The 14,903-nt window shown below is 39.6% G+C and overlaps 1 protein-coding gene across 3 annotated transcripts in view; it reads right to left on the reverse strand.

The window, feature by feature from the left end:
- Positions 1 to 14,903, reverse strand: part of LOC101348795 (probable G-protein coupled receptor 141) — a 79,003-nt gene that overhangs the window by 14,986 nt on the left and 49,114 nt on the right. The window lies entirely within an intron of this gene.

The following is a 14,903-nucleotide window of genomic DNA, read 5'->3' on the forward strand; positions in this document are numbered from 1 at the left end:
TTTTTTTTTTGCCTGTATTTTCCATGATTTTGTCTGCCTTTTCCATGAATTTGTCTATTTTTTCCTCTTTTTCTGTCTGCTTTTTGCTTCAACTCTTGGATAGCTGTGAATGTTAGAGACTTTTATTCCCTTTCAGGTAGTTCTAGAGCTTTTTCTTCTACTGGAAAGTCATCTGGTGTTTTATTTTGGATGCCTACTGAAACCATCCTGTCCTGTTTTTGTATATGTTTTGATATTGTCTGCTGTCTTCAGGACATTCAGTAGTTATTTTCTTCATTTATTGATTGTAGTTTTGTCTGTTTCGCCTGCTTTTTTGTTTTATTTGGTTATGTCTGAGCAGGCAGCCTGTGCATTCTTTGTTGTTTGTTCGTCTGTGGGCATGATACTTTTCACCTCCTTGTCCAATGGGCTGGGCCAGTCACTCGGCTATGGTGCAGCAGGGCAGGTCCAGTGAGTGTTCTGTCTCTTGCTGGGAGCTCCTTGAAGCTGCTTTCCCATATTCCCTGCCTGCCAGTCTCTGACAGGAGTTCAAGATGGCGAATCTGTGCTGTGTTAGCTGATGGGGACCTCCACTCGTATCTCTCCTCACTCTCTGTTCTCCGTCTGTTTCTTACTCCATTCAGTGCTTGGTTGAGTTCTTTATCTCTTCATTTGATGGTTAGGGTTCTAGGATTGACGTCTGTCTTTGTTTTACATTGTTTTCCCTTTTCTTTGCTGTGGATGAATGGCATGGAGCTTCTGTCTATAGTACCATGTTGGCCCAAAATCCTATTCTGATCCTCAGTGATTGTCGAAATAGGCTAATGAGACAGTCCTTCCTCACGTGTCATTTCACCAACTTTCTTTCCATTATCATGGGCCTTAATGATCTTCATCTTTATATCCATGTCTAGAGGCTTCCTCATCTTCATTTTTGGAGTAGAACTTACAGTGGAATGACTTCTTTTGCTAGACATATTGTTGGGAGTATAAGCAGTGCAGGTGTTACAGTTAGATAAACTTGGAAAACAGTTTCGAATTAACAACCGATGTTTCTGGTGGCACAAAACTCTGAATAAGATCATGCTATAGGCCTGGTCGACAATGAAGTCAGCATCAATGTCATAATAATGAAGTCAGAGTCATAGCAGTTGTTGGATGCATGTGCAGTTCAATTGCTGTATATTGTTGCAGTTGAACATTGCTTACCTTTCTATGCATTACAACTTTCAACACCGACACTGACTTCATTGCAGACCAGGCCATATACATAGCCTGCTATATGGCAGTGTTTTGAACAGTAAATCATAAAATTGAACATCGCAAGTGAACATCTAGAATGATAACATCAGCAAATTACACACTGCAACACTGTATGTAGTACATATTACTAATGATAAGATTAAAAAAAAAGGACAGTTAGAAGTGCAGTTTGTCATAATTCAAATACATTTTAAGTTGGGAACTACCTGTATGTAGGTTCTGTAGTTCTTTTATTCCTTATATTGATCAACTGTGTTTTCTCTCTTTTTATAAATTTTGCTATGGTTTTATCAATTTTATTAATATTTTCAAAGTACCAACTTTTGTCTTGGTTGATATCCTACATTATATATTTGATTTCTATTTCATTGACTTGTTCTTATCCTTTTCCTTTCTTCTACTTTGGGTTTATCTTACTGTTCTTTTTCTAGCTTCTTGAGATGGAGGCTTAGATCATTGGTTGTCTGATCTACATATCTATTATATATTTATATAATATATTTATATTTATAAATACGTTATACATGCTTTTGTTGTTTTTTGTTATTGTTGTTGTTGTTGTTGTGTGCTGTTGAGTCTACTCCAACTTGTAGTGGCCCTATAGGACAGAGTAGAACTTTCCCATAGGGTTTCCTAGGTTGTAACCTTTATGGGAGAAGACAGCCAGGTCTTTTCTCCCATAGAACGGCTGGTAGGTTCGAACTGACAACCTTTTGTTTAGCTGCTGAGTGCTTAATCATTGTGCCAGTAGGGCATCTTAAGATATATATCCATATATATTTTCCACTAAGTGCTGCGTTAGTAAAATTTCCCACCTTTTGATATGTCATATTTTCATCATCATTTAGTTCAAAATATTTTCTAATTTCCATTTTGATTTCCTCTTTGACCATAGGTAACTTAGAATTACACAGAATGCACATTTTCTAGTTATTTTTTTAATTATTTATTTCTAGCTTTATTCTCTTTTGACTAGAAAGCATACTCTAACTTTAGTCCTTTGGAATTTATTGAGACTTACTTCATGATCTAGCATACAGTCAAATTTGGTAAACATTTCACACAGGCTTAAAAAGAACGTGTATATGGTCATTATTAGCTCCCGTGTTCTATATACAGGCGTACCCTTGTTTTATTTGCACTTCAGTTTACTGCACTTCACAGATATTGCATTTTTACAAATTGAAGTTTTGTGGCAATCCTGAATTGAGCAACTCTATTGACATCATATTTCCAACAGCCTGTGCTCACTTCAAGTCTGTGCCACATTTTGATAATTCTCACAATATTTCAAACTTTTTCATTATTACTATACCTGTTATAGTGATCTGTGATCAGTGATCTTTGATGTTACTATTGTAATTGTTTTGGTGCTTCATGAACTGTGCTCATATGAGATAATAAACTTAATCGATAAATGTTGTGTGTGTGTTGTAACTCTACCACCGACTGACCATTCCCCCGTTTCTCTCCCTCTCCTCGGGCATCCCTATTCCCTGAGATAAGACAATATTGAAGTTAGGCCAGTTAATAACCCTACAATGGCCTCTAAGTGTTCAAGTGAAAAGAAGAGTCACACATCTCTCACATTAAAACAAAAGCTAGAAATGATTAAGCTTAGTGAGGAAGGCATGTCAAAAGCTGAGATGGGCAAAAAGCTAGGCCTCTTGCACCAGTTAGACAAGTTGTGAAGGCAAAGTAAAAGTTCTTGAAGGAAATTAAAAGTGCTACTCCAGTGAACACACGAATGATAAGAAAGCAAAACAGCCTTATTTCTGATACAGAGAAAGTGTTAGTGGTCTGGATAGAAGATCAAGCCAGCCACAACATTCCCTTAAACCAAAGCTAAGTCCAGAGCAAGGCCCTAACTCTCTTCAATTCTTTCAAGGCTGAGAGAGGTGAGGAAGCTGCAGATGAAAAGTTTGAAGTTAGCAGGGGTTGGTTCATGAGGTTTAAGGAAAGAAGCCATCTCCATAACATAAAAGTGCAAGGTGAAGCAGCAAGTGCTGATGTAGAAGCTGCAGCAAGTTATCCAGAAGATCTAGCTAAGGTAATTGAAGAAGGTGGCTACACTAAACAACATATTTTCAATGTAGATGAAACAGCCTTATAGTGGAAGAAGACTATGTAGGACTTTCACAGCTAGAGAGAAGTCAATGCGTGGCTTCAAAACTTCAAAGAGTAGACTGACCTTCTTGTTAGGGGCTAATGCAGCTGGTGAATTTCAGTTGAAGTCAATGCTCATTAAGCATTCTGAAAGTTCTAGGGCCCTTAAGAATTATGCTAAATCTACTCTGCCTATGCTTTATAAATGGAACAGCAAAGCCTGGATGATAGCATATCTGTTTACAACATGGCTTACTGAATATTTTAAGCCTGTTGTTGAGAACTACTGCTCAGGGAAAAAAAAAAAAAAAGATTCCTTCAAAAATATTACTGCTCATTGACAAAGCACCTGGTCACCCAAGAGCTGTGAAGGAGATTAATGTTGTTTTCACACCTGCTAACACAATATCCATCCTGCATCCCATGGATCAAGTAGTAATTCTGAATTTCAAATCTTATTATTTAAGAAATACTTTCTGTAAGGCTATAACTGCCATAGATAGTGATTCCTCTGATGAATCTGGGCAAACTAAATTGAAGACTTCTGGAAAGGATTCACCATTCTAGATACCATTGAGAATATTCATGATTCATGGGAGGAGGTCAAAATATCAACATTAACAGGAGTTTGGAAGAAGTTGATTTTCACCCTCATGGATGACTTTGAGGGGTTCAAGATTTCAGTGGCGGAAGTAATGGCAGATGTGATAGAAATAGCGAGAACTAGAATTAGAAGTGGAGCCTGAAAATGCGACTGAATTGCTACAATTGCATGATAAAACTTTAATGGATGAAGAGTTACTTCTTATGGATGAGCAAAGAAAGTGGTTTCTTGAGATGATCTACTGGTGAAGAGACTGTGAACTTTGTTGGAATGACAACAAAGGATTTAGAATATTACATAAACTAGTTGACAAAGCAGCAGCAGGGTTTGAGAGGACTGACTCCAATTTTGAAAGAAGTTCTACAGTGGGTAAAATGCTGTCAAACGTCATCACATTCTACAGAGAAATCTTTCTGAAAGGAAGAGTCAATCGATGTGGGAAACTTCATTGTTGTCTTATTTTAAGAAATTGCCACAGTCATCCCAATCTTCAGCAAACACCACCCTGATCAATATTGAGGGAAGACCCTCCACCAACAGAAAGATTACAACTTGCTAAAGGCTCAGATGATGGTTGGCATTTTTTAGCAATAAAGTATTTTTTTCAATTAAGGTATGTACATTGTTGTTTTAGACATGATGCTATTGCACACTTAATAGACTACAGTATAGTGTAAACATGACTTTCAATGCACTGGAAAACCAAAAAATTCGTGTGACTTCCTTTATTGCAATATTTGCTTTATTGTGATGGTCAGGAACTGAACAGGCAATATCTCAAAGGTATGCCTGTATTCAACTGAAATTAAATTTAATTTTATTATTCAATGTTTTATACATTCACTCTTTTTGTTTTTGGGGTTTTATTTTGTCTGTTGCCCTATTTTAGCAGTTATGGAGAGAGTGGTATGTTAAAATTTCCCACTATCATTGTAGACTTGTGAATTGTTATTTTTCCTTCTGTCAGCTTTCACTTTATATGTTTTGAAGCTATGCTATTAGTGCATAAATATTTAGAATTGGGAAATTTTCATTATGAAAGGTTCTTTTTATCTCTGTTAATATTTCTTACCTAAAGATCTACTTTTTCTTATATACCCCAGCTTTCTTTAGTTTAGCGTTTGCACTTTATATTTTTTCCAATATCTTACTTGCAATCTTTCTGATCCCTATATTTAAAATGTGTCTTTTGTAAACCCCATATAGTTGGGGACTTTTTTTGTTATTATTAAGTCTAACAATCTTTGTCTTTTAATTGGACTATTTAGTCCACTTACATTTGATGTAATTTCTGATTTAAAACTGGTTGCTATCGAGTTGATTCCAACTCATAGTGACCCTACAGGACAGAATAAAACTGCCTCATAGGGTTTCCAAGGCTGTAATCTTTATGGAAGCAGACTGCCACATTTTTCTCCTACAGAGTAACTGGTAGGTTTGAACCGCTGACACTTGCGCTTAACAACCAAGCACTTAACCACTGTGCCACCAGGGACCCTTAATTTCTGATTTAGTTGTGTTTAAATATATTAATAATTGTTTTCTATTTGACCCACATATGTTATCCCTCTGTCTCTCTTTCCTTGCCTTCATTTCTAGTCAGGGAAACAACTACTTCTGTCTTATACATGACTTTCTTGTAGCTCATGACTAAGCAGGTCCAACACTCCATACTGACAGAACTGGGCATTTACTTTTCTACATGTTTGGGTGCTAGAGACATTTCTACCAGTTCACAGTAGCCTATTCTCTGATCTGCAAGAAAAGATAGACACATGAGACCAATAGCATTATTTTATTAATATTACAAAAGAAAACTGTGTCCCCACATTGAAGTCAAAACAATGAAATTCTGCAGACAATTTCTCATTTGCATTTTGATTTTAGCAGTGTCACATTTTTCTTGAGGGTCACATTTATTTTTACAGCAGTTTATATCAATTGCAATTAGCAGCAACATGCATTTAACCAAACTGAACTTATTCATTTAAACCTAGGCTATTAAATACTTCCTGATTTATTACTTTATGTGTGTATTAGAGTTGGAAGTCAACAAAGAATGGAGGAAATCTCAAGCTTTCAAACAGATGGAAAGTTCAAAGCTTAAAAAATTTGGAAGGAAATATCTCATTGCAAAAATTTGAGCACACAGAAGAAAAAATAACATAAACCTTACAACACTGTTCAGAAATGCTTTCATTGCCTCACTGAAGAATAATAACTTGCTAATGAGAATAGTTTCTGAGACTGTGGGAAAGCCAGAGCAATGTCTGAGAGAGGCAGTGAAGTGGTGAGCTTGCAAGGTACGTGACAGACTGGTGTCTGAGAGACACATACCAACAGCCGAGAGCGAGGACCCAGGACAATTGGGCCAGCATCCACATTCACAACACCCAAGGACAAGCAAAGCTAATGACCCTGAAGTGTGTTCTATGCAAAAGTTGCCAAGTTGGTAAAACAAATGTTTGTGTATAAGAACTATATCATCTCTTATTTAAAAAGAGTATCTGCTTCTTTCCCTAGATATCAAGTTTAGATGATATAACTTTGGATTTCTCAATATATCAGGCCCAGGTTTGAAATTTGCCCAAAGCCTCCTAGATTTCTGTAGAATATTCGAGAGACACTAAATAATATTATTATTTAAAGACTGTACATCACACCCAATTTTTGTAGGAAAAAATACTGTGAGCAGTAGTCCAGTATTTGGCATGAGGTAGGTGTTTAGCATATCAGTTACAATCGGATGAATTCATAAAAAAAAAAGAGAAATCCAGAAGATAGGTAAGGAAAAGAGAGAAGAGAAACAGGAAAGAAGGAGAAAGGAGAAATGAGAAATGGAACAAGAAGAAAAAAGAAGAGAGGGAAAAAGGAGAGTGAGTCTCAAAGGGTCCCAAGCCAGTGACACTGTCATTTGTGGGCCTTGAGCTGACTGTATTATTTCCCTAGCTTCAAGGTCTTTACATCTGGAAATGATTTGCCCAGTGGGTTGCCTAGCCTAATATAATTTGAATCATTTGCCAAAGGGGGTACCTAGGTGGTGCAAACAGTTATTGTGCTCAGCTGCTAACCAAAATGTTGGAGGTTCATGTCCACCAGAGGTGCCTCAGAAGTAAGACCTGGCAATCTACTTCAAAAAATCGGCCTTTGAAAACCAAGAGTAGAATATAGTTTTACTGTGACACACAAGGTGTCGCCATGAGTCACAGAGGCTAGTTTTAACTGGCTTGCCAAAGAGTGCTATTGACCTCTGTAAGACCTGACAGAAGGTAAGGGATGTTGTTTCTGCTCCCATGGAAACAATCCATTACTAATACAAGTCAGGGGATTTTTTAAAAACGTCAACAACAACATTTCTTCGTTGATGCTATTTAGGTATCTTACCCATATATTCTCATTGTGTTTCCGCTTCCCCAAATATCCTACCCTATTCCAACCCTCTTACACATCCTTGAGGACTAAACTCAGATTCCACTGCCTTCAGGAGCCCTTCCACATCCCTTTACACTCTTGACTACTGCCTTAGGCTGTGTTCTCTAGAGAATCAAAACCAGTGAAGTGTCCATATATATATATAGACACACATATATACATGTATATGTATGTACATATGTATATAATACATATAATACATATATATACATGTTTATATACACATGTATATATAGACAGAGATATCATGGAAATGGCTCATGCAGTTGTAGAGGCTAGAAAGTCTCAAATCCATGGGTCAGGATGGAGGCTTCTCCCGACTCTCATAGCTGCAGGGCCTGGCAAACTCAAGATCCAGAACACGGAGACTGACATATCCCAAGATTGGCAGGTAAGCTGCTAGCTCAAGCAAAGAACCAGAAGTCAGATGAACAGAAGCCAGCTGTATGATCCAGAGCGAGTAACAGCTAGCAAGCCTTGCCAGAAAGTCCACCTATATTGATGCAGGCCACACCCCCAGGAAAACTCCCTTTTAATCTATTGATTACTCACAGCAGATCCCATTGTGAAGCTGATCACATTATATCAGATCTCATCATGGAGGTGATTACATCACTGTGTGACTGCCAAACTACATCATAACTGCCAAACCACTGAAAATCGTGCCCTGCCAAGTTGACACACAACCTTAACCATCACAGTCCAACCCTTGTCAGCTTGGTACCTGTACCTTTCCCCTTAAACCATACGTAATCTCTGAATAAATAAAATTATAAAGTTATACTTGCTCCTAACATGATACAGCTAACACGTGTACAACTGAAAACGCACTAGCTCTGTTTACGTCTTACATTTTACAGGTGAAGAAAACAAAAATATTTGATGCACACATGCAAGGAAGAAATACTCATAATAATTATAGTCCTCATTTCTGCAACTGGTCACGTGGTCACAACTGGTATTTAGAACTACCGTCATCCGCCACCCATTCGGTATTCCCTTTGACCTCAATAAGCACCTCAGCTGACTGTGGTTCTTTGCCTGCTGGGGTGACCCAAACCTTCATTCCTGAGGGTCTAGGCCATTAGTAGTCAAGTCGCAGTTAGGTTGCTGTAGCTTTCCATTGACTTTATTCACAGGGCATGGTAGTACTGAGACATGCCCTAAGGGATCTCCTGCATTCCAGACATACCATTCTTTACATCCATTATGAAATATCAATCTGATTTCCTCTTGGTAATCAGGATCAATCACAGCAGCCAGTATGGTAACCCCCTTCTTTGCCTGTTGATCCTGAGGCATAAGGAGCCCAAAGTGGCCAGGAGGCATTCTTAGCCTCCATTTCAATGGAATCAGTGATGCGTCTCCAAATGGGTGCATTCCTCCCTTTGGAACTAAGACCTCTAGACTTGCAGAGCATAGGGTCAGGGGGACAGGAAGCAAAAATTTTGTGAGTGGGTCACTAAGGGTAATATTGAGTGGTGCCATTCCCATTTCCACCCCTTGATCACTTAACCCATGAATCCTGGCTTTGGGAGAAAGAGCACCATATATTGGATGCTGGTTTAGAGCATATACAACCTCCTGGAGAACATTGCCCCAACACTGCAAGGTTTTGCCACCTAGCTGGCATCGTAATTACCTTTTCAGAAGGTCTTTCCATCATTCTATCAAGGCATCTGCTTCAGGATGATGGGAAACAGAGTAAGACCAGTGAATTCCGTGAGTAAGGGCCCATTGCTACACTTCATTTGCAGTGAAGTAAGTCCCTTGATCTGAGGGAATGCTATGTGGATTACCATGATGGCGGATAAGACATTCTGAAAATCCACGGGTGGTAGTTTTGGAAGAAGCATTGCATGCAGGGAAGGCAAATCCATATCCAGAGTAAGAGTCTATTCCAGTCAGAACAGAACGCTGCCCTTTCCATGACAGAAGAGGTCCAGTGTAATCCACCTGCCATCAGGTTGCTGGGTGATCATCTCAAGGAATGGTGCCATATCAGGGACTCAGTGCTGGTCTCTAATGCTGACAGATTGGGCACTCAGCAGTGGCTGCAGGAAAGTTGGCCTTGGTGAGTGGAAGTCCATGTTGCTGAGCCCATGCATAACCTCTATCCCTGCCACAATGGCCAGTTTGTTCATGAGCCCATTGAGCAATGACAAGAGTGGCTGGGGAAACAGGATGACTGGTTTCAATAGAATGCATCATGCTATCCACTTGGTTGTTAAAATCCTCCTCTGCTGAGGTCACCCTTTGGTGAGCATTCACACGAGACACAAATATCTTCACTTCTTTGGCCCATTCAGAGAGGTCTATTCACACACCTCTTCCCCATACATCCTTGTCTCCAATTTTTCAGTCATGCTCCTTCCAAGTCCCTGACCGTCCAGCCACACCATTGGCCACAGCCCATGAAGTGGTATACAATTGCACATTTGGCCATTTCTCCTTCTAAGCAAAGTGAATAACTGGGGCACTTCTCGAAGTTCTGCCCATTGGGAGGATTTCCCTTTCCACTGTCCTTCAGGGAGGTCTCAGAATAGGGCTGTAGTGCTGCCACTGTCCACTTTCAAGTGGTGCCTGCATATCGTGCAGAACCATCTGTAAACCAGGCACAAGATTTCTCTTCCTTAGTCATCTGATCATAAGGAACTTCCCATGAGGCCATAGGTGCAGACTGGGAGATGGAAGGTAATGTGACAGGAGTGGAGACCATGGCCATTTGGGCCACTTCCTCATGCAACTTACTTCTGTCTTCAGGTCCTGCTCAGGCCTGATCTCATATATACCACTTCCATTTAATGATAGAGTGCTGCTATGGATGTCCAACTTTATGGCTCTGTGGGTCAGACAACACTCAGTTCATGATGGGTAGCTCAGGCCACATGGTGGGTTGGTGGCCCATGATTAACTGTTCAGTCTCTACTAAGGCCTAGTAATAAGCCAAAAGCTGTTTCTCAAAAGAAGAGTAGTTAACTGCAGAGAATGGCAGGCCTTTGCTCCAAAATCCTAAGGGTCTATGTTGTGATTCACCAATAAGGGCCTAACAAAGACCCTAAACAGCATCACTATCTGCCACTGACACTTCAAGCACCATTGGATCAGCTGCATCATATGGTCCAAGTGCAGAGCCCCTTGCACGGCAGCCTGAACCTGTTGCAGAGCCTTCTCTTGGTCTGGGCCTCACTCAAAACTAGCAGCTTTTCGAGTCACTTGATAAATAAACCAGAGTAGTACACTCAAATGAGGGATGTGCCATCTCCGAAATACAAAGAGGGCCACCAGGCATTGTGCCTCCTTTTTAGTTGTGGGAGGGGCCAGATGCAATACTTTATCTCGACATGCCTCACATCACTGAACCTCTAGAAATTTCACCGAGGTGAAAGGTGCCTGAATTTTTGTTGGATTAATTTTCCACCTTCTAGCACACAAATGGTTTACCAATAAGTCCAGAGTCATTGACATTTCTTCCTTACTAGGTCCAGTCAGCATAATGTCATCAATGTAATGGACCAGTGTGACATGTTGTGGAAGGGAAAGGCAATTAAGGTCAACATGAACTAAATTAGGACATAAGGCCAGAGAGTTGAGATACCTCTGAGGTAGGACACTAAAGATGCATTGCTGGCCTTGCCAGGTGAAGGTAAACTGCTTCTGGTGGTCCTTTGAAACAGGTATGGAGAAAAGGGCATTAACCAGATCAACAGCTGCATATCAAGTACCAGGAGATGAATTAATTTTCTCAAGCAATGAAACTACATCTGGAACAGTAGCTTTAATTGGAGTCACCACCTGGTTAAGTTTTCCATAATTCACTGTCATTCTTCAAGATCCATCTATTTTTTGCACAGGCCAAATAGGCAAGTTGAATGGGGATGTGGTGTGAATCACCACCTCTATATCCTTCAAGTCTCTGATGGTGACAGTAATCTCTGCAATTCCTCCAGGAATGCAGTATTACTTTTGGTTTACTATATTCTTAGGTATATATGTATGTGTGTGTGTGTGTGTGTACATATATATATATATATATATATACACACACACAGAGAGACAGAAAGCTACATATCAAGGAAATGGCTCTAGCAGTTGTAAAGGCTAGAATGTCCTAAATCCATGAGGCAGGCTGGAGGCTTCTCCCGATTCACATAGCTACAGGAGCTGGTGACCTCAAGATCCAGGCCACAGAGACTGATGTATCCCAAGATCAGCAGGTAAACTGCTAGCTCAAGTACCAAGAACCAGAGGTCAGATGAACAGGAGCCAGCTGCAGGATCCAGAGGGAATAAAAGCCAGAAAGTCCACCCATACTGGATGCAGGATACACCTCCAAGAAAATGCCCTTTCAACTGATTGACTGCTCACAGCAGATCCTATCATGGAGATGATCACATTATATCAGATCTCATCATGGAGGTGATCATACCACTACATGACTGCCAAACCACATCATAGCTGCAAAACCACTGAGAATCATGGCCCAGCCAAGTTGATACACAGCCTTAACCATCACAATTGCCTTCTCAAAATGCTCCACTGATGCCTCTCATCCCTTTTCTTACTTCTTACTTCTTTTCTTCCATTCTTCCTTCATTTCTTTTTTTAGTCTCTATTTTAGTCACTTGTGTGCTTGTTTTTAACTGAATTTTCCTCAGCACAAGCATAATTTTTTTTTAAATGTAGACATAAGTTGTTTACTAAATGGATAAAATAATGGTGAAAAACTGTCTTGGCTTTCCTAAACAATTCTCTTAGTCCTCTACTTAAAACCCTTCTTTGGTTTTCCTTTGTGAAAAGAAGAAAGTATCAACACCCATCATGTTATATAAGCCCTTTGCAGTCTGCCGCCAACTTATATTACAAGGCTTACCTTCTAGCATGATGCCTCCTTTCTTCACTCTGTTCCTATGCCACAGATTTACTGAACTTCTTGCCATTTCTGGAATGTTCTCCTTCAAACTACCAAGTTGTTTCCTCTCTCTGTTAGACACCTGAGGTACAGTTCTAGGCACCAATACAGAAGTCCAAACTGTATAATACATGTTTTCTCTTCTTAAAAACTTCCCTGGCCTCCCATTATTTATGGAAGATGTATGAACTTCTTAGCATGACATACTAGACCTAGTCCCACAGGGCATTGTAGCTCTATATCCAGTTATCCCACCCACAGTGGGCCACGAGGAATCTCCTATCTTGCCTGAAAAATTTCATCACTGTTCTTCTCTGACCTCTACCCTCACAACAAGAAAGCTCCTGAGATTTGCCTGATACTTAGCTGGTGGCTATTTCCTCATGTCTCACCAGTTCCCATTCCAATGCTTTGCCCACAACCTAGCTCTGATATTGTGGTCACTGCACATAGCCCAGGACTACCCTGATGTCAGAAGTGAGATGTGAAAGTGTCTCTGGTGGTTGATAAGGAATCCTTGACAGAGCCAGCATCAGAAACCAGCTCTCAGAGTCCTACAAAATGGTGCTAAGCAGCCCATGTCCTTGTAAGAGTGTAGACCTCAGGGCCCAAGATGCCCTCTTTCTAAATAGAAGAGCAGCAAAAATCTACTTTGGGAATTCTCACCTAATTTATCAAACAAATCACATCGTTTTAAGAGTCTATTGTGTAGTATGAAGCCCTGGTGGTGCAGTGGTTAAGAGCTATGGTGAGCTACAGCTGCTAACCAAAATGTCAGCAGTTCAAATCCACCAGCTGCTCCTTGGAAACCTTATGTGGCATTTCTACTCTGTCCTAGAGGGTCGTTATGAATTGGAATCGACTTGATGGCAGTGGATTTGGTTTGGGTGGATTACTGTGTAGTATAGTGGAGATTCTAAGATGAATAAAACACATCCCTTCATTTAAATCTCCTTCTGTCTGGTAACCACGTGGTTAAAGAGCTTGGCTGCCAACCAAAATGTCGGCAGATGAATCTACCAGCTGCTCTTTAGAAACCCTGAAGGGCAGTTCTACTCTGTCCTATAGGGTCACTATGAGTTGGAATTGACTCGACAGCAAAGGGTTTGGTTTTGGTTTCTATCTGATAGGGAGAAAGAGGTATCTTTATTTTTTACAGGAACACCTATACATATGTAAAAATGCCACGGAAATTCAGAAAGGAGAGTAGTTAATTTAAGATGAAATGGATAGTGAAGGCAACAAAATGGAGTAACAAATACTTGGGCACATATATGTAATAGGAGCTGGATCTTGAAGGATCTTGAACTTCTGGATGCAGACAGGAGGAAATGAAGCACTTCAGGTAAAGGTCAGAGTCAGAGCAAAGGTATGGGTGCATGATCAGGGAATTGGCAGTAGTTTGATGCGGCTGGAACAAAGGATAAATGCATCCAACGTGGTGAGTGTTGCTTGCCAAATGTGTAGCATGTTACCACTCAGAGGATTTCTTATTTCATCTGGAAAATTATGAGAGGCATGTGGAATTTTAGAGTATTAAATTACATTTTTATATTTCAGTTTCAGAAGTTTATTTTACAACAAAAGAAGAATGGATTTGTGGAGGTCAAGACAGGAAAAGTGATACCATTAGCTGGCTATTACGTTGGTCAATGGATAGAGAAGAATTGATGTGTTTGAACTGTAGTGTCGGTGAAGAATATTGGACATATCATGGACTGACAAAAGCAAGAACAAATCAGTCTTAGAAGAAATACAGCCATAATATTCCTTCAGGAGCGAGGATGGTGAGACTTCAACTTGCTTACTTTGAAAATGTCATCAGCAACGACAAATCACTAGAAAAGGACATCATGTTTGGTAAAGTAAAGGGTCAGCGTCAGCAAAAACAAGGGAAACCCTCAATAAGATGGATTTACACAATAGCCACAACAATGGACTCAAACATACCAATGATCGTGAAGACTGAACAGAACTGGGCAACATTTTGTTCTGTGAAACATAAGACTGCCACGAGTTCTAGCTGATTCAATGGCAATTAACAGTAACATATAAATCAAGTTTAAATATTATAAGGGTTGGTTCAAGTTTGCACCACCCAAGAGAATTTGCTTCCAAACTAAACAAGGATTGAAAATTCTGGAAGGCACATGCTTCAGGTACATCTATCAGCAAATGAAAATATCTTTGTATCAAATACAATGATAAAAAGACAAGAAATGATCACTGAACATTTTCGGAAAACAAAAGTCATTTAAGAGAGATATCAAATGCTCCAGATAAAAGAACTAAAAAACTAGTTAATTTACTAAAACGGAAAGGGAAAAAAATATCTTTGAATGTAATTGTTCCCCTCAGAGAGAGCAGAATGATGTGAAAAGGAATCAATTATAGTTGTTATTCAGATAAAAGATGAACTTAACCACACATTTAGTGAGCTTGAGAGAATGTTCAGAAGGATTCTCCCAGATGAAAAAATAAAAAGGCAAAGGGATGGAATAGTTGAAAGAAAAGAAATACTTAGGGCAAATCCAGAAGTTCCAATATCATCTGGTAAAAATTAAAGAAGACATTATTAGCAAGAATGAAATACACAAATGAATAATT

Source organism: Trichechus manatus, unplaced genomic scaffold (assembly GCF_000243295.1).
Source record: "Trichechus manatus latirostris isolate Lorelei unplaced genomic scaffold, TriManLat1.0 scaffold00137, whole genome shotgun sequence".
NCBI classification, from domain to species: Eukaryota; Metazoa; Chordata; class Mammalia; order Sirenia; family Trichechidae; genus Trichechus; species Trichechus manatus.